The sequence below is a fragment of the Lithobates pipiens genome, unplaced genomic scaffold (genome assembly GCF_037356315.1).
Source record: "Lithobates pipiens isolate NorthernLeopardFrog02 unplaced genomic scaffold, aLitPip1_a1.2 Scaffold_3, whole genome shotgun sequence".
Lineage (NCBI taxonomy): Eukaryota > Metazoa > Chordata > Amphibia > Anura > Ranidae > Lithobates > Lithobates pipiens.
This window is the reverse complement of record NW_027507790.1, coordinates 179,390,034-179,413,506: the sequence shown is the minus strand read 5'-3', so window position 1 is coordinate 179,413,506 and position 23,473 is coordinate 179,390,034. Positions and strand designations below refer to the sequence as shown.

The 23,473-nt window shown below is 42.8% G+C and overlaps 1 protein-coding gene across 3 annotated transcripts in view; it reads right to left on the bottom strand.

The window, feature by feature from the left end:
* The window catches only part of IQGAP2 (IQ motif containing GTPase activating protein 2), a 401,604-nt gene that overhangs the window by 270,961 nt on the left and 107,170 nt on the right, over positions 1 to 23,473 (bottom strand). The window lies entirely within an intron of this gene.

Here is a 23,473-nt window from a genome sequence, read left to right as displayed (position 1 = left end):
TAAAGCTAGGCTTAAATTCAAGTAGGAGGATGTGGAGGGCATCCCTAGCCATGGACACAGGCGCCAGGAAAATTAAAGCTGGAGTTGGGATTTAAGTGTTAATGCTGCCTCAAAGCAAACGTGTTTTGCACATTCAGAGCAAGGCTCCAAGTTTAATCTTCCATTCCTTCCCAACATATACTAGCTTTACTTTTAGAATTGAAAGGGTAACTCCACTTTCGTGAGAACACATTAGCAAAAAATAAATAATAATAATAATAAATACTTGAGATACAAGTCATATTGTAATTGAAGGTTATTAAAAATGACCTTTCTTTTTCAATCTGCAGCTCTGTAATTTTCTGTAAAATGCAATGCAGCAACCTGGAGGCATTCTGTCCACAGATGGTGTACAAAAGCCCCCCAGAAATGTAATTTCCTGCTAATTTAATTGGCTTACCAATTTTCCCAGAAGTCTGCACTAAAATACAAGTCCGATTTTGAGCATCCTCTGCAACAAAAATTGCATTTTTGGTGAGATACTCTGAAAGCAAAATCAAGGCTAAAGGGATGCAGACTCTGCCATTTTTCTCAGAGCCCTGCAGGTGCAGCAGCTGATAGAGAATTATAAAATCACTCTTGTATAGAGTCACTCTGCATATGGACATGGACAGCTATTCCTTATGAAGAACGAAAGGTAGGAATCTGTAACAAAGTTTGTTAACTTTTTCATGACTAAGCCTATTTTTGACATTTGGGGTTTACAAGTTAAAATCCATATTTTTTTCTAGAAAATTACTTGGAACCTCAAAATATTATACATATTTTTTAGAATAGACTCTAGAGAATAAAATGGCGATTGTTGCAATATTTTATGTCACACGGTATTTGTGCAGCGGTGTTTTAAGCACAACTTTTTGGGAAAAGGGACACTTTCATGAATTTTAAAAAAAACAGTAAAATTAGCCCATAATGTGCCCATAAAATTAGCCCATAATGTGAACGATAATGTTACGCCGAATAAATAGATACCAAACATGCCACGCTTTATAATTGCACGCACTTGTGGAATGACGACAAACTACAGTAGCTAAAAATATCAATAGGCGATGCTTTAAAAAAATTCCAGTTACCAGGTTAGAGTTACAGAGGAGGTCTAGTGCTAGAATTATTGCTCTCGCTCTGACGATCACGGCGATACCTCACGTGTGATTTGAACACGTTTACATATGCGGGCGTGACTTCTGTACGCGTTTTCTTTGCTGCGCGAGCTCGAGGCGACGCTTTAAAAAAAAAAAAATTTCTTATTCATTTTCAAATTAATAAATTGTTTTTAAAAAAAATAAAAAATTCTTTGCTCATTTTTATTGCTGTCACAAGGAATGTAAAACATCCCTTGTGACAGTAATAGGTGGTGGCAGGTACTCTTTATGGAGGGATCGATCCCTCCTTCACACTTCAAAGTATTCAGATCGCCGTTTTCGGTGATTCTGAATACTGCATTTTTTTTTTTAAACCGGCGCCATTGGCAGCTGAGTAAATGGGAAGTGACGTCGCTTCTCTGTTTACGCTTAGGAGACTGGAATGAACCCGCTTACGGCTTCATTCCAGTCTGTCCCTAGCCGCCAGAGGGGGCAGATGTTCAATCGGGGCTCACGATTGAACGGGAGCCTCAGAAAGAGCGGCGGGGGGGGGGGCGTCCCCTCCCGCTCCTTCAGCATAACAGCCGAGCGGCTTTCAGCTGCATCGGTTGTTATGGCTGGAAAGCCGATCGCCAGCTCTGAAAGACAGTACCGGGATGATGCCAGCAGGTGCGGGCATCGTCCCGGTATAACCCCCGGAAGCAGAGTACGCATATCTGCGTACGCTCGGCAGCAAGGGGTTAAAATCCCTGCAACATACATACATCACCCAGAGGGGAATGTTTTTTTCTCAGCAAAAGTTGAGTTAAGCTGGCCATAGACAGTTCGAATCTCAGACGGTTCAGTAGGAACAGGCAAAGATTCAACCCATGTATCGGCAGGCTGATTGGGTACAACCAGCCTGTCGGGTTTTGGGGGGTTGGGGTGGCAAAATGGCAAAGATCGGATATCAGAATAATGTGGTGGCCAGAGGCAGTGGGTCTCCCTGGGCAAAGAGGACATTTGTTTAGCTCTAAAAGGCAAGTGCAGGATTTGACAGGCTTGAATTATCTAACCAATTTTAATTAGATGACCAGTTCACGTCACGTTAATAGTTAACGCTTTACAAAATGTCTATAACTTAATAGTGTTCTACTCATTTGCATCTATTGAGATTACGGCGGGTTTTCATTATATATATACATTTTATATATATATATATATATATATATATATATATATATATATATATATATATATATATATATATATATATATATATATATATATATATATATATATATATATATATATATATATATATATATATATATATATATATATATCCTAAAAGTGCAGCGGTAAATAAAACCACGTGCAGAACACTATATATGACATTGTGCCAAACCTTTCAAGTGAACAGAGAATTCAATCAAAGTATTCAATTCAAAAATGTCCTTATGCAAAAAGTGCAAACAATTCATGCATGCCAGTGTCCCACACTGGATAGATTGATCCTGATGGCGCAGTGCTCAGACATTCACCATTGTGACACCTTCACCATAAATCAGACGGGGGCTTACCAGATCACCAGCGATCTTCCTTACTCAGGAAGGTCATTCACCGCTTATTGGGATCTCTGATCATCAGATGGAAATCTGGAAGTAATTCCCCCGTCAGCTTCACTTTGTTCCCCTTATGGTGACAAGGTGATCCAGCTCACCGCCTCAAATAAAATCCATGGGTGAACGAATACTCGGAGTTAAAAAAGGTGAAAAACAGGGCGACTCCTCATGGTGTAGTATGGTCGCAATCATTTTAAAATCAGTGGACTTGCATATAAAAACAAAGATGCTGCTGGCTAGAAATCTCTCTACTATAGCCAGTGCTATCCTTCAAACAGTCATTAATTCAAAAAGCATCTGTGCAGCAGTGTGTGCACATCGTCCCTACGATCGTTTCACGTCAACATGGGATTCTCTTCTTTGCTTAATAGCGGATTCCAAACCATAGCTCCATTATTTGTTTGTTTTTTGTACGGTCATGCTAGCCGTATTTAAATATTCTACCACCTCACGGTGCGGCGCAATCATAAGCGGGACATAATGTATTTTTTTTTTTTATTAGGCACTAATTCTTCAGTTTGTTATGATTACAATAATTTTGAGCACAACGCCCCTTTTTCTTTTTTTATAGGTTGAAACATTGTGCGACTTGCTGTGACCTGCATGTCTTGTATTGCCGCTCTAAGCAGGAGTGAATTGTGCTGTCCTGCTGGCGTTTAGAAATGGGGATGCCAGCGTGACAAATCACTTATCCAGTAGAGTTCTTGCTATTGTGTCACTTACACTTACACACAGTTTGGGCTAACTGACGATATGCTATCAGTTATTTTTCAGAAAGGTTTGGATACATTCACAATAGATGCAAATGTTTTTTGTCTACATTCGTTCACTGTAACCTCTTTTATACTCTGGGTATTTGCTGAGGGACACTTTGGATGTATTTTCAGGTCTTCAGAATGTTTCTTTGCGAATGTACATTTGTCAGAATATACGCAATAAAAATAAGTAAATTATATATATATATATATATATATATATATATATATATATATATATATATATTTTTTTTTTTTTTTTTTTTTTAATAATAGTAATAATAATATCTGAAAACCCAATAGAATGACTGGTTCTGCTCGTCTCTTAGTTGCCAGTAACTGCTCATGTACAAATACTGTGACCATAAAGCACTGCCTGCAATGACCAACCATGCATACGTTTTAGGAACTCAAAAAGGTACTCCGGAAGGACATCTGCTGTGTGTCCTAACCTGCACATTAAATAAAAAGTTACTTATATCAAGTGTTTTGGGAAATAAAACATTAAAGGTGAGAACACAAAAAAAAACTCCACTCCAATTGTTACTTGAATTGATGCCTACTATTCATTTTGATTCACTATGTGAATCTAAGCATAGTGGTTGTTGTAAGGTCTCCTCTCATAACAGCTCTCTAGAAATCTCTAAGTAGCAGAGGTGAAACTCTGTGTAAAAATGTACTTTCCGTTCAGAAATTGGATGTGCTTAGCTGCAGAGTGTGCCTGTGTGCAGCAAGTCTGTCTGGATACAATTACTTTAGGCCTCCTTTCCGGGTCGGGTGGAATAATTATTTTGTCTATTGGCTGACAAACCATGGTGTTATTCTATGTTCATAAGCCAGCAAAAAAAAAAAAAACTCCAGGATCTATGCACTGGTACATACATTACATGGTATAGCAAACATCATTCAAGGGTGGATCAGCAAGGCTTCCAAGCTGTACATATTTATACATTATATAAAGTCCTTGGTTTTTTGCAAAAACAGGGTTTCAATTTACAGCTCCCAAAGCCAATGTGACTTTCCTTATTCATTTTTTCTTTAGCATATTGTGGTTTATTATGTCAATTACTAATGGGTAGTATAAAGACTACAAGTTTGAGTCTGTTCAGCGATTTTCCTTGCCTGATTGGCATGCAGCTTCGGGGTAGAAATACTTTTGCTCTGGTTACAGTGAAGCCCAGATTCAAGATAAAATATATATGAATGATAGGAAAGATGCTTGATACAGTATGTGCAAAACAGACCTTTCCTTCCACGTGAAGGCATGAGCTTCAGGTTATCCATAATCTGCAACACGGCTTTGTGAGGTAGAGCTTAATTAAATGGCCCAGTGGCTGCAAATATTTAGATTGCCGGTGTTAATCCTCCTGTGCAATTAAAGATTTACATGTGGATAATCACTAGCAGCTTGTTCTATATCAAAAAATTAAAAACCACACAACAAGACTCTGGAGATTCAGTGTATATTTCGCACATCCAGACAAGCTGACATCAAAAGGTATCCTCAATTCTTACAAGCATACAACTGTGTTGGTTTCCAAAGCTACATTTTTTAAATTAAAACATTTTAGCCTAGGTTTACATTGATGCGGATCATTTGAGTGGGCTGCCGTGCCTCCTGAAAGGCAGAGTATCGGACTAGTGCATGCAAAAAGATATAAAGGTGGCCTATCACCTAGATGTTACAGATCTAAAGAAAAAAATAAACAGTACATAGCTAAAAAGGTATGACTGTTAAAAAGGCCACCTACTGTCTTTTTAGATGCTGGTGTGTAAAATGATTTACTTATCTCCTATTTCTATGGTGATTCATCCCCATCAAACAGCTTGTTAAGCTTATGCAACACCCAACCACCAAAATGTGTCTTTACCTCACAAATGCACAATGGAAAGCTATGAGCATTAACTGTTAGCCCTTGTACACACGGTAGGAAATTCCGATGGAAAACGTCCGATCGGATCGTGTTGTCAGACAATCCGATCGTGTGTGGGCTCCATTGGACTTTTTCCATCGGAATGCCCGACCAACAAAGTTTGAGAGCCGGATATAAAATTTTCCAACAACGTGGTCCGATCAGACTTGGTCCGATCGTTTGTAGAGAATTCTGATCGGACAAAGTGCCTTGCATGCTCAGATCAAATTACGAGACCAAAGCTATTGGCTACTAGCCGCAACGTAGCCCCGTCGCAACGAACAAACGTCATCACGTTCTGAACGATCGGATTTTCTGACAACTTTGTCCTACCGTGGGTATGCAACACCAGTATTGGACAAAATCCATCAGAAAAAATCTGACGGATTTTGTTGTCGGAATGTCCGACCGTGTGTACAAGGGCTAATACTAGCTAAAAATGAAAGTGACCAAACATCAACCCAACCAATCCTGGGTTTTCAACATTCACTGATACTTACCGCAACGCCATTCATTTTGCAGGCAATACATGATGCACACATAATGTATATTATTACCTTCAGAATCTTCTTTGCCAAAATTGGCTGTGAACTCATGTTATCAGACATATGAAAGCATCATAACCACATTGACATCCCTACTCTTTACAAAAAAAAAAAAAAAAATGTACGTTATTGTCCCAAAAGGGACGACTTGTACAAAACTTGCAGGCAACCAATGCCCATCTTTTCAGGTAAGCTGAATAGGAAGGACCAGTGCAGGCACCTTTAAAGTTGATCACCAAGACTCCCCTAAGGGGTATACTTGAAATAAAAATGATGGTGTTAAATGTTACATGCATGCAATAAGGCCCAATGGCACGGTCACTAGTGATGAGATATTTCAGTACACTGCTGGTATTCGTGAAGTAAAAAAATAACATAAGCCTCATAGGGATGAGTCAATGAATGGCTGGATGAAGCAAGATCTGAAAGCAAGGTGGGGGGTTTCTATCTACGATAATACAGGTAGGACGCAGATCGGCTTCACACAGGTGGACAGTTTTCAGATGACAGCTTGCCAAAAATTAACAGCTTGGTACATGGGTGAGCACATAAGTAGGCAGTGCTTAGTACTGAAGGTAGCCAAAATTATTGTTGTGCAGAAACACTCTACATGCTATGGTGTCTAGAATAAAGCAGAAGTCCTGAACCAGGTCCTCTGGACTGAGCTCCTGGCAAGTGACTGAACCATGTTTTCATGATACGTGCCCAATTGCACATACTTTATCTGGCATATTAATATAATAGAAATGCAGCAGTTTTGTGTGAATGTGTGGGCCACACTTTTCAATAGAGTACAACACAGGCAGGAATTAAATGTTGTAAACAGGGTAAATACCAGGCAAATGCCATTACAACTAAAAATGGAACCCCATTGATGAAAAACACAATTAGAATAACTAGGAAGGAAGAGTCATAATAGGAAAGGGATTTTAATGTACGCAAAGCATTTTCAGAAATGAGTGCCTCTCAGGAAGTATAGCTGCATTAATGCAAACCATTACCAGTAAGGCCATCCCTACAAAGGTTATTCTGACTCAGAAAAGGTCCTATGGTGTTACACACACACACAAAAGTGAGTACGCCCCTCACATGTTTGTAAATATTTTATTATATCTTTTCATTTGACAACACTGAAAAAAAAAAAAAAATCACACTTTGCTACAATGTAAAGTAGTGAGTGTACAGCTTGTATGGAAAGTGTAAATTTGCTCTCCCCTCAAAATAACTCACTCAGCCATTAATGTCTAAACTGCTGGCAACATTGGCCCATTGGAAAATATTAAAGCGGTTCTTCACCCTAAAGGGGAAGTTCCGCTAATGTGATCCCTCCCCCCCCCCTCCGGTGCCACAATCGGCACCTTTCAGGGGGGAGGGGGGTGCAGTTACCTGGATAATCCAGGTAACTGCACCCACTTCCGGCCAGACTGCCGCAGACCCCCGCAGACGCCCCGCCCCCCCGTTGTGTTCTGGGAAACACACAATTCCCAGAGACACAGTGGGGGACCATAAGAGACGCGCAGCGCGACTCGCGCATGCGCAGTAGGGAACCGGGCAGTGAAGCTGTAATGCTTTACTTCCCGATTCCCTGACAGAGGATGGCGGCGGGAGCAGCAGCGAGACGAGCGATCGCTCGTCATCTGCCACCGACATCGCTGGACCCTGGGACAGGTAAGGCCCCTTTTACACTGACGTTCCGTTCAGGCCCGCCTGTCAGTTTTTCAGGCGGACCTGAACGGATGCTCCATAGAGCTCTATGGAGCGTCGGATGTCAGCGGTGATATGTCCGCTGACATCCGACCCGCTCCGATCCGAAAAAGTGTAACGGAGGAAAAAGCTATTTTTCCATCCGTCTGCGGATCGGGTGACGACGGGCACTGCGGTCCGTCGTCATCCGATCTCCCATAGGGGAGAGCGGCGCTGTGACAGGTCTGTCCCTGCGCAGTGTACAGAGACGGACCTGTCATTTCCCTGCTCAGCGGGGATCGACGGAGTGATCCCCGCTGAGCAAACGGATATCCACGGGGCGGATCAGAACTGATCCGCCCCGTGTGAAAGGACCCTAAGTGTGATTTTATTAAAAGTCAGCAGCTGCAATATTAGTAGCTGCTGGCTTTTAATATTTTTATTTTAGGTGCAGAACCGCTTTAATCAACTAAGCCTAGTCAGAAAATGAACAAAATGCAATGAAAAGGGCATTTTTTAAAATCGGCACTTTAAAGTGGTTCTAAAGGCTCAGGGTTTTTTGTTTTTTTAACTTAATGCATGCTATGCATTAATGTAAAAGACCTTCTGGGTGCAGCCCCCCTCTATACTTATCTGAGCCGCATCTCGATCCAGCGATGTGCAAGAAAGCAGCAGCTCCAAGGACAGCCGCAGAAGCCAATGGCTCTCGCTGCTGTCAATCACAGCCAGTGAGCCAATGAGGAGAGAGTGAGGGGTGGGGCGGGGCCGAGACGCGCTGTGTATGAGAGAACTTATGGTTTGGGAGCCAGCCTGCTTGTGTGCCCCCATAGCAAAAGGCTTGCTATTGGGGGCACTCAGCAGGGGGAGAAGCCAGGACCGCCGGCAGGGGACCCAAAAAGAAGAAAAGAAGAGGATTGAAGCTGCTCTGTGCAAAACCATTACAGAGAGGAGGCAAGTATAATGTTTATTATTTTTTTTTAAAATATATAGATTTCCTTTAGAACCACTTTAAAATCTGTAAGATTCCTTTGAGTTTTATGAATAGGTTACAGTTACTTTGAAATCTTTTCGACATTAGATACTGCAATAAAATATTCATGAACAATAAAAAAAACTTGATGAATGAGCCATTCTTACTAACACGTCAATACACCTTAACAGGTGGCACAGTACAAATCTGCTCACACCCTCTTAGTAAATAAGACCAGCAGCCGCCAATATTTCCCAGCATGCATCTAGTGTCGTTTTAGAACAATCCTTAGAGAGAGTTTTTTAACATCAGGATGAATTCGGTGTAGATCTGGCACCATATAGTTTGAATATGATGGAAAGAAGAATTGTGACTCTAAGGCCTCATGGACACTGGGCATTTGCCAGCTCTCCAGCATCCTTTAGAAGCGTCAAGTGCTTGGGCACCAATTTAATTCATAGGCCAGAATAAGAATTCAAATCGATAAATGTGCCTATCGCTAACGTGCGTTTAGACCCACAGAGCATTTTTTCTGCCAAAACATTGCTTCTCCTAAATGCACAGGAAGTGTTTTGTTTTTTTTTCTCTGCCTCTAAATGCCTATGTGTGCCTATGTATGCATGGACATTGAGAGGCGTTTAGTGGCAGTAAAAAAATCGAAATAAAAAAAATCAAATTCACCTAAAGGTAGTGTTTAACATCCAGTGTACATGAGGCCTTAAAAGGGGTTGTAAAGGTTCTCATGTTTTTTTTTTTAAATAAAAATAACAAACACGTGACACTTACCTGCTCTGTGCAAGGGTTTTGCACAGAGCAACTCCGGTCCTCTTTTGGATTGCCTTGCCAGTGCTCCTGGCTCCTCCCCTTCATCAGGTGCCACATGGAGAGCTGCTTTTCATGGGGGCACCCGTGTGGGTGATATCCCAAGTTCCACTGCAGCCTCCATTGACACAGACAGTGGGATCCTGCCCAATCCCCTGCTCCCGTGTCACTGGATTTGATTGAAAGCAGCAGAAGCCAATGGCTCCTGCTGCTATCAATCTATCCAATGAGGACAAAAGCAGCAGCTGGAGCCGCTGGGCTTGTGCACATCGCTGGAACAGATGGGCTCAGGTAAGAAAAATAAATAAAGGAGGGGGCTCTGGGGCAGCTGCAGCATAAAAGGTTTTTCACAAGGTGAAAAACAATGAGACTTTACAACCCCTTTAAAGTGGTTGTAAACCATTACATATAACCAGGGAAGTGACTGGCCTCAGGCGATCCACAGAGATGAAACAAATCCTCCTACATAGGTTTTTACTTCTACTCCCAACACCTCTTCAAAAGAGCAGAACCGTGTTAAAAATCCTTCTCCATCTGTTAGTATCACAGAGGAGGAGGTAGAGAGCTGCAGGTACACTGTGTGGAGGTGATTGGAGGAAAGGCCCACACCACCCTCCACACAACAGGAGCAAAGTAAAGATACAGAGCTGTGTTTAGCTGTGTGCTAAGCTTCCTTCCCTGTCACAAATGTATCTCATGTGTCGGGAAAACTTGTCAGAAGTGACTTATACTGATAACAGAGGAACAAAGCACCAGAGAGAAACCACACTTAGGCTACTTTCACACTGGGGCGGGGGTGCGTTATTTTTATAATTTATTAGTAATGGCGACGATCAGCGATTTTTATAGTGACTGCGACATTATGGCGGATAGATCGGACACTTTTGGCACGATTTTGGGACTGTTCACATTCATACAGCAATCAGTGCAATTAAAAATGCATGGATTACTGTGTAAATGTGACTGGCAGTGAAGGGGTTAACCACTAGGTTGCACTGTAGGGTTAAGTGTGTCCTAGGGAGTGATTCTAACTGTTGGAGGGAGGGGCTGTGTGTGACAACACTAATCACCGCTCTCGATTACAGGGAGCGGTGATCAGTAACAGTGTCACTAGGCAGAATGGGGAAATACTGGTTTACATTACCATTTCCCTGTTCTTCCTCTCTGTGAGACGATCGCGGGCATCGAGTCCGCGGGACCCGCGATCACGCTCACGGAGCTCCCAGCACCAGCAACCCACCTCTTAAGGGCAACGTACAGGTACGGGAATCTGCCTGTACGTGCCCTTCTGCCACAGTATATCTGCGCGAGGCGGTCGGGAAGCGGTTAAACAAAGATCATATGATCTGAAATTTTTCTTCGTGCATGTCTGATCAATTAATATTGGATGAACTGTCCTGATCGGCTTGCTAAAGCTTTGTAAAAAAGATCAGATCGCTCTGTATTTTTCGTACGATTTTCTGATCGCGTGTATCGGGTATAAGACAATGAATTTGTCACATGCTGCAATTCCAGACTGTTATGTGCAGACATGATGGAAGCAGAGGTCATTTGTGCTGGTGGCAGGTGCAGCTACATTTGAATGATACAAATTCTGAAAAGTATGGCTGCTCATATACAGTATATAGGTAATAATTCTTCAGAAATTCAACCATGAACATGTTTTATGTGCTTATAACACATAAACAAGGTGATCATTCATCCAAAACTAATCCTTTTAAAAAGTAAGCGAAATACTCCAAGCATGCAGATATTTTCATGATTTGTTTTCTCCAGAAGGATACTATGCCAAGATGCCATAGATTGGAAATGTTTTGGCACAGAGGGCCGGTGCTCCCACCAGTCAGTGACTTAAACCCTCGGCACAGGACTGAAATAGTTCTGGAGTCACACACGCATCCATCCACTGTGAAAGTACAATTTCATGCTTGTTTGTGACATTCACAATCTGGCTGCAGATCCTCGGTACATGCTGTGTCTGAGCATACCCAAAAGGCTGGAAAGTCAACCCATCTCAATTTAAAGGAATCCTGTGTCTATCATGAAAGGTCTAATAACCATCTTACAAAAAAACAGCAGCAGCATGTGATCGCCAATTAAACTAAATAGGGAAAAAGCAAAATATACAAAAAGGTTGTTACAGCAATGAAGATAACTGAAAAATGCAATCTAGAGAGGCAAGCTATTAAGCCTCTTCATTTAAAAAGGAAAATATTGAGTATTTTTAGTGTCACTATGGCAGTGTCTACCATAAAGTAGATGTAAACCCCGACATCTAGTTTGCTAAAGCACTGCATATTAGAATGCATCTTTTTTAATAATAAAATACTTGTTTTATCTTTATTTCCCCCCCTCTTTGCTTCTTCTTTCAATGCTACTGAACTCCTGAATCCTCTTTGCAGCCATTACCTGGCCATATGTGGTTCAGTAGGCTGAATGAAAACAACTGAACCAATTCTCCTATCCACACAATCAAGGTAAATGGGGGAATCCTTCCTGCTGCACTATTGTATTCCGACAGCAGGGGGATTCCTCCGCTGTTAGAATACACAGATCAGCGCTGCAGCTGCTTCTTTCCAACAGGTCCCTTCCCTGCTAAACTGATGGATTTGAAACCATTGAAAGCCACTTTTAACCACTTTCACACCAGACCATTTTGCTGGCTTAAGGCCAGACCACTTTTTGCGATTCGGCACTGCTTCGCTTTAACTGACAATTGCGCGGTCAGCGACGTGGCTCCCAAACAAAATTGACGTCCTTTTTTTTCCCACAAATAGAGCTTTCTTTTGGTGGTATTTGATAACCCCTGCGGTTTTTATTTTTTGCGCTATAACAGAATTCTGTTCTAATAAATATCCCCCAAAAATATAAGAGATAAGAGATTGATTGGTTTGCGCAAAAGTTTAGCGTTTACAAAATAGGGGATAGTTTTATGGCATTTTTATTAATAATTTTTTTTTTTTTTTTACTAGTAATGGCGGCAATCAGCGATTTTTATTGTGACTGCGACATTATGGCGGACACATCGGACATTTCTGACACATTTTTGGGACCAGTGCTATACAAATGCACTGATTCCTGTGTAAATGACACTGTCAGTGAAGGAGTTAACCGGGGGGTGGCAGTGTAGGGGTTAAGTGTTCCTAGGGGCGTGTTACTAACTGTGGGAGGGCTGGGCTTTGTGTTAGTGAACACTGATCTCTGCTCCAATCACATGGAGCAGAGATCAGTGTCACTTGTTGCTAGGCAGCCTCCCCATGAGACGATCGCGGGTATCTCCGCAGCGTTAGAGTCCGCAGGACCCGCAACCGGACTCACGGGCGTGCCGCCGGCGGCGCTCACAGGATGGCAGGGCAGTATATAGAAATGGACGTACCTGTACACCAATATGCCTGCCTGTGCCATTCTGCCGACGTACATCGGTGTGCCTTGGTCGGGAAGCGGTTAAGCAGCATATACATGCTGAGTTTTTTCGTTCAACCACCTGGTTGGATGAAAAAACTCCTAGATCCTGATAAACACAAGCAACAGGTGGAAGGAAAGAAAAATCACTGAAATCCATCAACAGAGTTGATGTTGATGGGGGAATGCCTACAGCAGCACTATTGTGTTCTGCCGTCGAGGGCGCCTTTCCGGCCAACAGAACAGGATGATTACTGCTAGCATCTATAGCCACCAGCAGTGACTGCATGTAAAAAAATAAATAAAATCAGACAACCAGTTGTACCCAAGCTAACTCTTGGATCAACTTGTCTACAATCAGCCTGCCCATAGATGGATTGACTCTCGACCGGTCCCTGTTGAACCTGGTTGAATTTCAATCCATGTATGCCCGGCTATGCAGAGTGCACACTGTTTTTTTTCTTCTTCAACCAAGCAGGCTGACAAATCACTGTACTAACACAAGCAATGTTAGTACAACAATCTACCCTTCTGTGATATGTTCTGACAGGTGGAAGGCCACGCCACCAGGACACACTGGTCAGCTCTTGCAGCCATTCGCAGTGAATGCTGATCCGATGCCAGTTGGCTGCTGGTTTTCCAGCATGTCCATTCGAAAGAAGCTGGACATTAGCCATACTTCTGTCAGACAGGCTGCTGAAAACTGGTTAAAATGTTGGACAGTTTAACCAGCTGATGGTCGACCCGTGTGTGCCAGCCTTTAAGCCTAGTACACACTATTTTTTGGGGGGTTTTTTCCCCCATTCAACCCAGCGGGCTGAATGAAAAAAATAAATAAAAAAAACACGGAAGAGCTCAGGAGATGAACCTGTACTAAAAATCCAATGTTAGTACAAAGATCTCCCCGCTGAGCTATTGTGTTCTGACAGGAGGACCGCCCCTAAGCCATTGGCTGAGAGCAGTGATCGGATGTCTATCAGCAGACCTTTTTCGGTCTTGCCCCTTAGACTGAAGCCAGATATTCGGCTGGCTTCTGTTGGACTGGCTGCCATACAGACGGGGCGAATGTTGGCTGGTTTCCACTGAACCAGTCGATACAGCCCGCTATTTGGCCCGTGTGTACAGGGCTTAAAGTGGTTGCAAAAGCAGAAGGTTTTTTATCTTGTTAATAAAACTGTGTGCAGCAGCCCCCTTAATACTTACCTGAGCCCCCTCTCTATCCAGCGATGTGCACGAGTGTCTTGTCCTTTCCGGGACTCTCCCTCCTGATTGGCTGAGACACCACAGCTGGGCATTTGGCTCCCACTGTTGTCAAGCAAACTCAGTTAGCCAATCAGGAGAGAGAGGGGGCGCGGCTCCATCTCTGAATGGACACACAGAGCTGTGGCTCGGCATCCTAAGATGCTTGCTATGGCGGCACTCGACAGGAGGGAGGAGCACCGAAGAGGGACCCGAAAAGAGGAGGATCCAAGCTATTCTGTGCAAAACCACTAGACAGGAGCAGGTAAGTAGAAAGCAAAAAAAAAAAAAAAAAGACCTTAGTATCACTAAGTCTATTTGGAGGCTTTGGGAATAAAGTCGTCTCCAACAATAGCATCCAAAGTAACAAATTTCTCAGCAAACAAATAAAGCCATGGGAAAACACTATAAAGACAATGCCTATTGTACTGGGGAAAAAAGATAAATAAACTGGCATTCTTCTATTGGGAAAATCCTTGAAGTGTTCAGATTGCCAATAAATCATTTCAATATTCCGCTGTCAGAAAGAGATGAAATGTAGGCGCAGCAGCTTCCCAATTCAGCGTATGATTAAAGACAGTCCTGGATTAAAGGAATGCTCCTTTTTTTTATTATTCCTAATGAGCCTCTATTTCCTTGTGGTAGGTAGCATAGCAATGGAAAACTCTTCTGTGCTCATGAATGATGGAAGGCATTTGCTCTAGAATTAACAGATGACCAAATAGTTTTAACACATAAAAAGAAAAATGAAACCAAAGCAGAGTGAAGTATGAGGAAATAGTCTGGTGTGACCACATGGATTTAGAACCTAAACGGCTAGACAAATACATGAGATCTGCTGATCACACTGAAAGCCTTTCAAGATTAATCATCAAATCCCATCCACTTAATACAACAGGGGCAGAACATGGCATGCCTGGATCACATACCCTCCCACAAACCTACACCAATATTTGTATTAGGCAGCCTCCATCGAGTATAATGGTGGTGAATATAATAAGAACACTGGGGGGTCCATTCCTAGGCCAACACAGAAAGGGTGCCAATGGAGAGTTGATTTTTGATAGATAATTCAGGCCACATGTCATATGTAATAGACCATAACGTAGGGATGCTGCTGTTTATCGCTAAATAAACCATTTATCAGTTTATTCTATAAACCGTGCAAGGAACAAAGTTCTGGCTGTGATTATTCATAGCAGCCAATCAGAATTTAGTTTAGAGAAAGAAGATTCTGATTAGGTTGCTAAAGCAGTTACTTTCACTGATCTATTCAACAAAAGGCCCATTTACACTGCCATGTTGTGGTAGTGCAGCGTAATTTGTGCTGGTTACTGTAACACGCACCTCCAGGACTCTGCTCAGGGCCGTCTTTAAGGCAGGGCAAAAGGGGCACCTGCCCTGGGCCCTGTCATTGTTGTGGGGCCCAAAGCAGCTGCCTCATACTTGCCAACTATACCAGTTAGAATTCCATTGTCCCTTGAAGTTTTAGTCCCCTGCTGTGTCCCGATATCTCAGTGTGAAGTGCTGCTACTAATGCTGCCCAGCTCTGCCCTGTTGTTGTGTACAGATGTCTCACCTGCAGGCCCTGTGTTTACATGTAAATAACTGGCATTCATATGTAAATAGCGGTGGCATTCATAAGTAAATAGCTGTGGCTGGCGGCCTTCATATGTAAATAAAGGCAACATTCATATGTATATCATGTCCCCCTGTAGTGAGGAGATTATGTGCTGTAACCTCTAGCAACCAATCAGTGAGCAGTATTACTGTACAGTAATCTCTAGCAACCAACAAGCAGAAATCATGTGCTGTAACCTCTAGCAACTAATCAAAGAGCCATAATGTGTACTGTAACCTCTAGCAACCAGTCAGTAAGCAGTAATGATATGCTGTAACCGCTGGCAACCAATCACAATTGCTGCCTGATCTGATACAGTAAACTGATTTTAAGTCTAGCTGCTATTTATTGTATGTCTCAGAGCAGGTGGAGAGCGTAATTGCATTGGGGGGGGGGGGGGGGGGCAAGAAAATGTTTGCCCCGGGTCCAATCAATATTAAAGACAGCACTGACTCTGCTGCATTATAGCTTCACTGCAGTGTACAAACACCCAGAAAAAATTGCATTCCTTGTGAATGGGCTCCCTAATGTAACATATCGCAACAAATGAAAATGTGTGCATTGTGGTGTATTGCATCCCAGTGTGAATAGGCCCTAAAATGAATAATGTAGTGTTATCATCAAAATGTTTTTTGTTTGTGGATAGAGTGGGGAGGGCTTATAAGCTCTGTCAGGTTGTAATTGCCGTCTCTATAACTGTTGGGAACAGAGACAGCTTTAAAAAGCTGACACAGGCAATCAAAAATAATGGCCTAGCAGGAAATCGCTGCAGGTGAGTTCTCTGCTGGCTACAAAAATATCATTCACATGCATTTCCATATATTTACTTGAACAAAACAAAATATGATTTTTATATAGGGTTTTAGTCCTGAAAATACCTGGCCCATAAAGTATCTATACCAGCCGTTTTCAACCAGGGTGCCTTCAGGCTTCTTTAGGGGTGCCTTGGCAAAATGCCCAAAAATTGCATACAAGCCAGCAGGTGGATGAAGCCTGCCTTATGTACGCAAAGCCACAGGTTTTTTGTGTACCATCACAACCTTCCAGCCGTCAGCATCCTAATAAACAATGACATCATCAGTTGAGGACATCAGGCGCTTGCACAGCATCCTTATTTGTCCTTCTCCTGCCCCCAGCAGGGGTCACATTAGCTGAGGTAGAAGAGAAACATTGGAATACTAGTCGGTACCAGTGTGCAAAGGAGTGTTTGTTTTGGAAGAATACATCAACTCTAACATTTAGTGCCCTACATATGTGGATGTTGTTGCATTATGGAAAACTATTAGTCTATTTTTTTTTTTATAATGGGGGTGCCTCAAGATTGTGCAGAATTTTAAAGAGAGCTTTTACTGAAAAAAGGTTGAGAAACACTGATCTATACTAAAAAAAAAAAAAAAAAAAAAAATGTATTAGGTCTCTTGCACATAGTGACCTGAACCACTGCAGTGTAAACAACAGGGGTTGTAAATAATCAAGGTTTTTCACCTTAATGCATTCTATGCATTAATTAAGGCAAAAAAACTTTCTGTGTTGCAGCTGCCCCCTAGAGCCCACCAAGCACTTACCAGCAACAGGGACAAGCACAGCAGCTCCAGCCACTGTCTCGGGTCCTCATTGGACAGATTGATGGCATTGGCTCCTGCTGCTGTCAGGGGGCGGGGCCGAGTCCTCCTGTGTGTGTGAACGGACGCAGCAGTACGATTCGGGAGCGAGCACACACGAATGCCCCCATGGAAAGAGGAGGGGCCAGGAGCGCCGCCGGGACCCCAGAAAAGGAGGATCAGGGCCGCTCTGTGCAAAACCCTTGCACAGAGCAGGTAAGTATGACATGTTTGTTATTTAAAAAAAAAAAAAACCCTTCTGTATCTCAGCTTACCCTTTCCGCCTGTTAGCCCCAGAAATGATCCAACGGTGCAGGCGGCTCCCATAGGCGATCAAAGAGTTAACACGCTTTGATCGACTATGGCCTTGAAGGACCAGAGCCACCTCTTATCTTTTGGTTTTAAAGATAAAGAAGAGATATGAGGTCTTTTTGACCCCAGATCTCTCCATAAAGGAGGACCTGTCATCATTATTTCCATTACAAGGGATGCTTGCATTGCTTGTAATAGGAATAAAAGTGATTAAAAAAAATATATTAAAAAGGGACAGTGTAAAAAATAAAAATTGAAATAAAAGTAAAGCACCCAATCCGTCTGTGCGCGCATGTAGAAACACAGGTATACAGAAGTCATGCACGTATATGTGAACAGTATCCAAACCACACGTGAGGCATCATAACGAACATTAGAGCAAGAGCAATAATTCTAAGGCCCCATACATACTATTCGATTTTCTGCAGATTTTTGTCTTCAGATTTACCAAAACCATGTAGTGTAAGGGCCGGCCTGACTGCATACACATTGAAACAAGTGGTAATCTCACTGATGCGCTTTCCACAGATTATAAAATAACCCCAATAACTTGGAGGCTGGGTGAAAAGCTGAACGCAATCACATTTGTTACAGTTAAAGGAACTAAAGTGACAATGTTGGGGACCCCAGGAGCTGTTGCCATTTGTACATTTTGAGATTCTTACCTTGTAAATGCTTTTCTCGAGCAATGTGATGACTGCAGACCCCTATTTCACCCCTCATTTTCACTAGGGCCTCGTTTCATACTTAAGAGTCTTTGGTCATCTTTACTGACTGGACTGGGATGACATAACTCCTGGCACAAAATCGTGCTAGGTGTGTACACCAAGTGTGAATACAAGCTGTTCTCTGATTGTACAAGGTGGAGAGCCGAGAGATAGTTACATCATCATCTCCACCTCATCCAATCACAGAATGTCTTGCATTCACTGAAAAACATACAAAGCATTCTGGGAATGCAAAAGTGATGAGCGAGCAACCCCGTGGTCACTTTACAGCGGGGAGGCTGTTCCCGACAATCACGGCTCACACTGTAGTATCGCTGACTACTACAGTAACTGTCAGCTTCCCCAGCAGTCCATCCAATATAAAATACACACACTCACCAAAGTATGGATTCAAATACAGATCACACCTGGAATTCCGCATTAACCCACTACTACCCTCATCATGTTCTAGTGCTAGCTACCTTCTTCCATTGCAGGTTGCCAGATTTTTCTCAAGGTGGATGTCATTCAACCTCATTCAATCCCATTCTTGTCAGCCCAGGCTGTCCATGGCACTCCCTGAAGGGTTGCATCATCACACAGCCTGGGCGCACCGGAGAATAATGCATAGACTGGTGCTCAAATATAACAATGTAAGCAACATTCTATACAATACCCAGTAGGGAGGAACCAATACCTGCTTTTTAAGAGTGAGTACGGATACTTGTGCTCAAGTACTTACCGATACCAATTACTGATAACGTGCATTGCAGTGCAGTGCAATTTGAGCTCATACAAAATGAATGTGCTCAAATCACACTGCAAAGAGTCGCATGTGATTTTAACAGGAAGGAGGTGTAATTTCCATCCGAATCACATGTAGTTTCCCGCACCGCTCGTGTGAACCCAGGCTGAAGTCCCCATGACAAGCCTGGGTTCAAACAGGAGCAGTGCAGGAAACTGCTTCCGATTCAGACACCAAATTCCAGGTCAAATCACATGCGATTCTTTGAAGTGGGCTTTTAGCCCATCCATTTTGTATGGGCTCAAATCGCACAGCAAAAGGTATTGGTTTAAGTTATCAGAGTATTTGCAGGAGTACTTGTGCAAATGCTTAATATTGGCACCGATACGGGTATTGGTGGAACCCTAGTACCCAGGACTGCCCACCGCTAACACCAGAGAAGAAGATCCCTGCTTGTCACATGACCAGCCAGAAACTATCCTGCAGGATGGGGAACAAAAGGTGATGCTGCCAATGCTGGAACTAGATTTTAAAAGTACAATTATTTATAAAGGCAAAGGCATCATATCAAATAGAAGAATGAATGAGAAATTACGCATTTGAGGGGCAGCCGGGAGCCATGGTAACAAGCCACTGTACATAATATAATAATCGCCTCTGGATTTTCTGTTTTGGTTACAATTATATGATCAACAAAATCCACTTCCAGTATAATCGTATTTTTGTCCATATTGCCCCAAGCACTCAGATCAGCAGATCTAGTCCAACAAAGACTCCTAAGAGAAATGTGAAGATCATTTTATGATTTATATGGAAGTCACAGTCCCTCATTGCAGGGTGTGTCAGATACATTTCCAAGACCTTCTGATAACATTAAGTCAGAACTTATCCTTTACAGGCAAAGGCAGCGACATCTTGGCCTCTATTTAGATTTGCAGTTGCCATGGTGCTGTGCGTTTGATCATCTACAAACCCAGCAACACCAATTTTCCACTGAAATCCCACCGGGTCCCACTGACTTAAGTGGGGTTCAGTTGGTAAGCTGCACTGCCTACCAGTCTGGACATGCTGTTAAAACTTGGCAAACGGTAAACTGACCACGGCAATGTATAAAAACCATGTCCGCTGGCCATGTTAACTTGCCAATAGGTGGTCGTAGAGGGGGATGCAGGAAAAAAAAAAAAAAAACGCAGATTAACCACATGTTTTTACCACCTACCAGTTGGTCATGCGAACGATGCCTGACAGGTTGGGGAATAATTGTATCAGTAGGTCTGTTTCCACTTTAAAAAAATAAAAAATAAAAAACACGGTTCAAAAGTACATAGTGGTTATAAAGGCATAACTTTTCTTTCCCAGAATGAGAACAGGTCATACTTACCTGCTCTGTATAATGGTATTTCACAAAGCGGCCCCTTACCTCCTTTTCTGGGGTCCCCGGGTCGGCTAAGTCTGCTCCTCCTCTTCTGCAAGTGCCCCCATAGAAAGCCAGCTGCTGTGATGCACTCACGAGGGCTCGCTCCCGAGCCTGTGTGTCCATAGATATACACAGTGTTGCTCAGCCTCGCCCCCTCATCACAGAACTTGATTGACAGCAGCAGGAGCCAATGTTCATGCTGCTAACTCAGTGTCCTGTGAGAGCAGGGAGAGGCGAGATCGTTACTACAGATGGGCACAGCTCTGGATTGAGAAAGGACAAGGGGGTCAACGATACAACTACATGGCATGCATTAAGGTTAAAAAATGTCTTGCCTTTAGAACCACTTTAAAAATTGCATGCAAGGCTAACGGGGAGAGAAGGTTGGTCAGAGCTGGACTTTTTCTACAAGACAGTACGGCATATGCTCATCAGAGCACCTGGTGATTTACAGAGCCTAGGACTTCAGTAGACATACAGGATTTCAGGCATCAGCCAAGGTTCTGGCCAATATCAGTTCTCATACAACTGTCACCAATCTTATCTGAAGTTCCAGGCCCAGTCAGGGTGTGTTCACCTCCGTATATTTAATTTTCCATCATGTGTAAAAGTAATAGTAGGCAATTGCATAATGCAAAAGAAAAAAAAAAAAGCAAATTGATGACAAATTTCCCCAACAATGCTGTAATTAGGACAGAGGATTAAATATTAACAGACAGGAAGCTATTTTGTAACACCAGCACATTCCAAGCAAACATTTGTGATCTAACACACACACTATAATATATATGTATATATACACACACACACACACACACAGGACTGGTATAGGGGTGTGTATATATATATATATATATATATATTCCAAAACTATAAAAGAATTGTTGAATTTCTTTGTTGGCTCTGTTGTGGAGGTTTTCCCTTACTACCTGATCTGAAGACGCAGCAGGAAGTTATTGAAAGTGGTGTGTGTGTGTATGTATATGTATATATATATATATATTTATATTTATTATAGTGTGTGTGTTAGATCACAAATGTTTGTCTGCTTAGAATGTGCTGGTGTTACAAAATAGCTTCCTGTCTGTTAATATTTAATCCTCTGTCCTAATTACAGCATTGATACAAGACGTATTCTAACAAATTCTGGTGTCTTTTCCACCAATTATATGCATCCATTGTGTACTTTGGCCCTGTACAGGAGATTCCTCAAATAAAGACCGGTCACTGGTGCCCTCTCATTGTGCAGGGTGATGGGTCTTGTACCCGCCCCCTCCTGTAGTTTCCTGCAGGCAGTCTGTAGTCCCAACCACAGCTCGGCCCTTTTGTACAGGATATGTGCAGCACAGTGAGGATGTCACTGCTACTTTTACAACATATTTGGTTTTGTAGAGTCATTTGGGACACCACGTTAAATTTTTATGTCTAGACTGAGGGTGTATTTCAAAATGTGTGGAGAAAAATTGGCTCTGGCAGTGAAACGAATAATGATAAGCACAGATAGTAAAAACAGGAGTGGCGAGAGCATAGGTGTGCGCATCTCAAACACATGCGCCATTCTCTGCATCCTCAGCTGCACTGGACACTGAATGAATGGGAAGTACTCTATGCTCAGCGGCTTCCTGTTAATTTACAAACTTAAACAGTTTGCTATGCTTCAGTTATGAATAAACACAGTGAGTGACTGTGTTCTTCTAGAAAAGGAAGGGGCTGGTAAATGAAATATTGACTAGCCCTTTCCCCTGCTCTCCATCCTCAAATATCGCCCCGCACCAGTCGAGGGGAGAGGAGAGAAGAGGGGGGAAGCCAGCAGCACTCTATGGGCAACATGGAGGAAAACTGGGGCAGTGTGGGGGGGGGGGGGGGTAATCATAGCATTATTAGGGTGTGCCCAGGCACACACCTAGGGGTGAGAGAGTGGTCTTATGACTTGGTTACTATGCACATATTCATACTCACCCTCAGCCACGTGGGTGCTTCCGGGGATACTGCGGGACGTGGGAACTGATGGCGAAGCAGTTTTTCCCTTTTGAGCCTGGGGGGGCTTCTGATGGTGACTGCCCCGGTGATCTAGCCTTCTGCACGGAGCTTCCCTTCCACGCCAATAACTGAATTTTTGTCGCTCACATTACAATGCTAGGAGTGAACTCAGTTAAGCAAATAACCAAAGAGATTCAACCAGATTTCTCCAATGGGGACAATGACGGCATCAAAACAGTTTCTAGTACAGTGGGGAAGGGATGCTGTCTGTGCCATCCTCTCCCATCAACCCCAATTCCTCCACTTCTTATTCTTGTGTCACAGAAAAAAAAAAAAGGTGGGATCACAAATATGACTGCGCCCATTGACACCAAAGCTGCGGTTATTACTACAGCTACTGACACCAATGCTGGGAGTTATTACTGTACCCACTGACACTAATGCTGCAGTTATTACTACACCCACTGACACCAATGGTGGGAGTTAAAGCAGTAGTAAAAGGTTTTTAAGGGAAAAACAAAAACAAACCTTGCAAAGTAAAGGCATAATGTGCTAGTATGCATCATACCAGCACATTATGAAAGACTTGCCTTAGAGTGAAGCCCTTTCAGCGGCGCGCTGTCACCACAGTCTTCCTTCTGGGTTCAGAGACTCTGGCCATCTGACTGGGCAGGCTGCGATGAGGTCACTACTGTGCATTACTGTACTCAGACACCAATGCTGGATGTAATTACTGTACTCACTGACACCAATGCTGGATGTTATTACTGCACCCATAGACACAGATGCTGAGTTTTTACTGCGCTCACCAACACCAATGCTGGATTTTATTACTGCACCCATGCTGGGGTTATTACTGTACTCACTGGCTCCAATGCTGGATGTTATTACTGTACTCACCGACACCAATGCTGGGGTTATTGCTGCACCCATAGACACCAATGCTGGATGTTATTACTGCACCCATAGACACCAATGCGGAGTTTTTACTGCGCTCACCAACACCAATGCTGGGGTTATTACTGAATCCACTGAC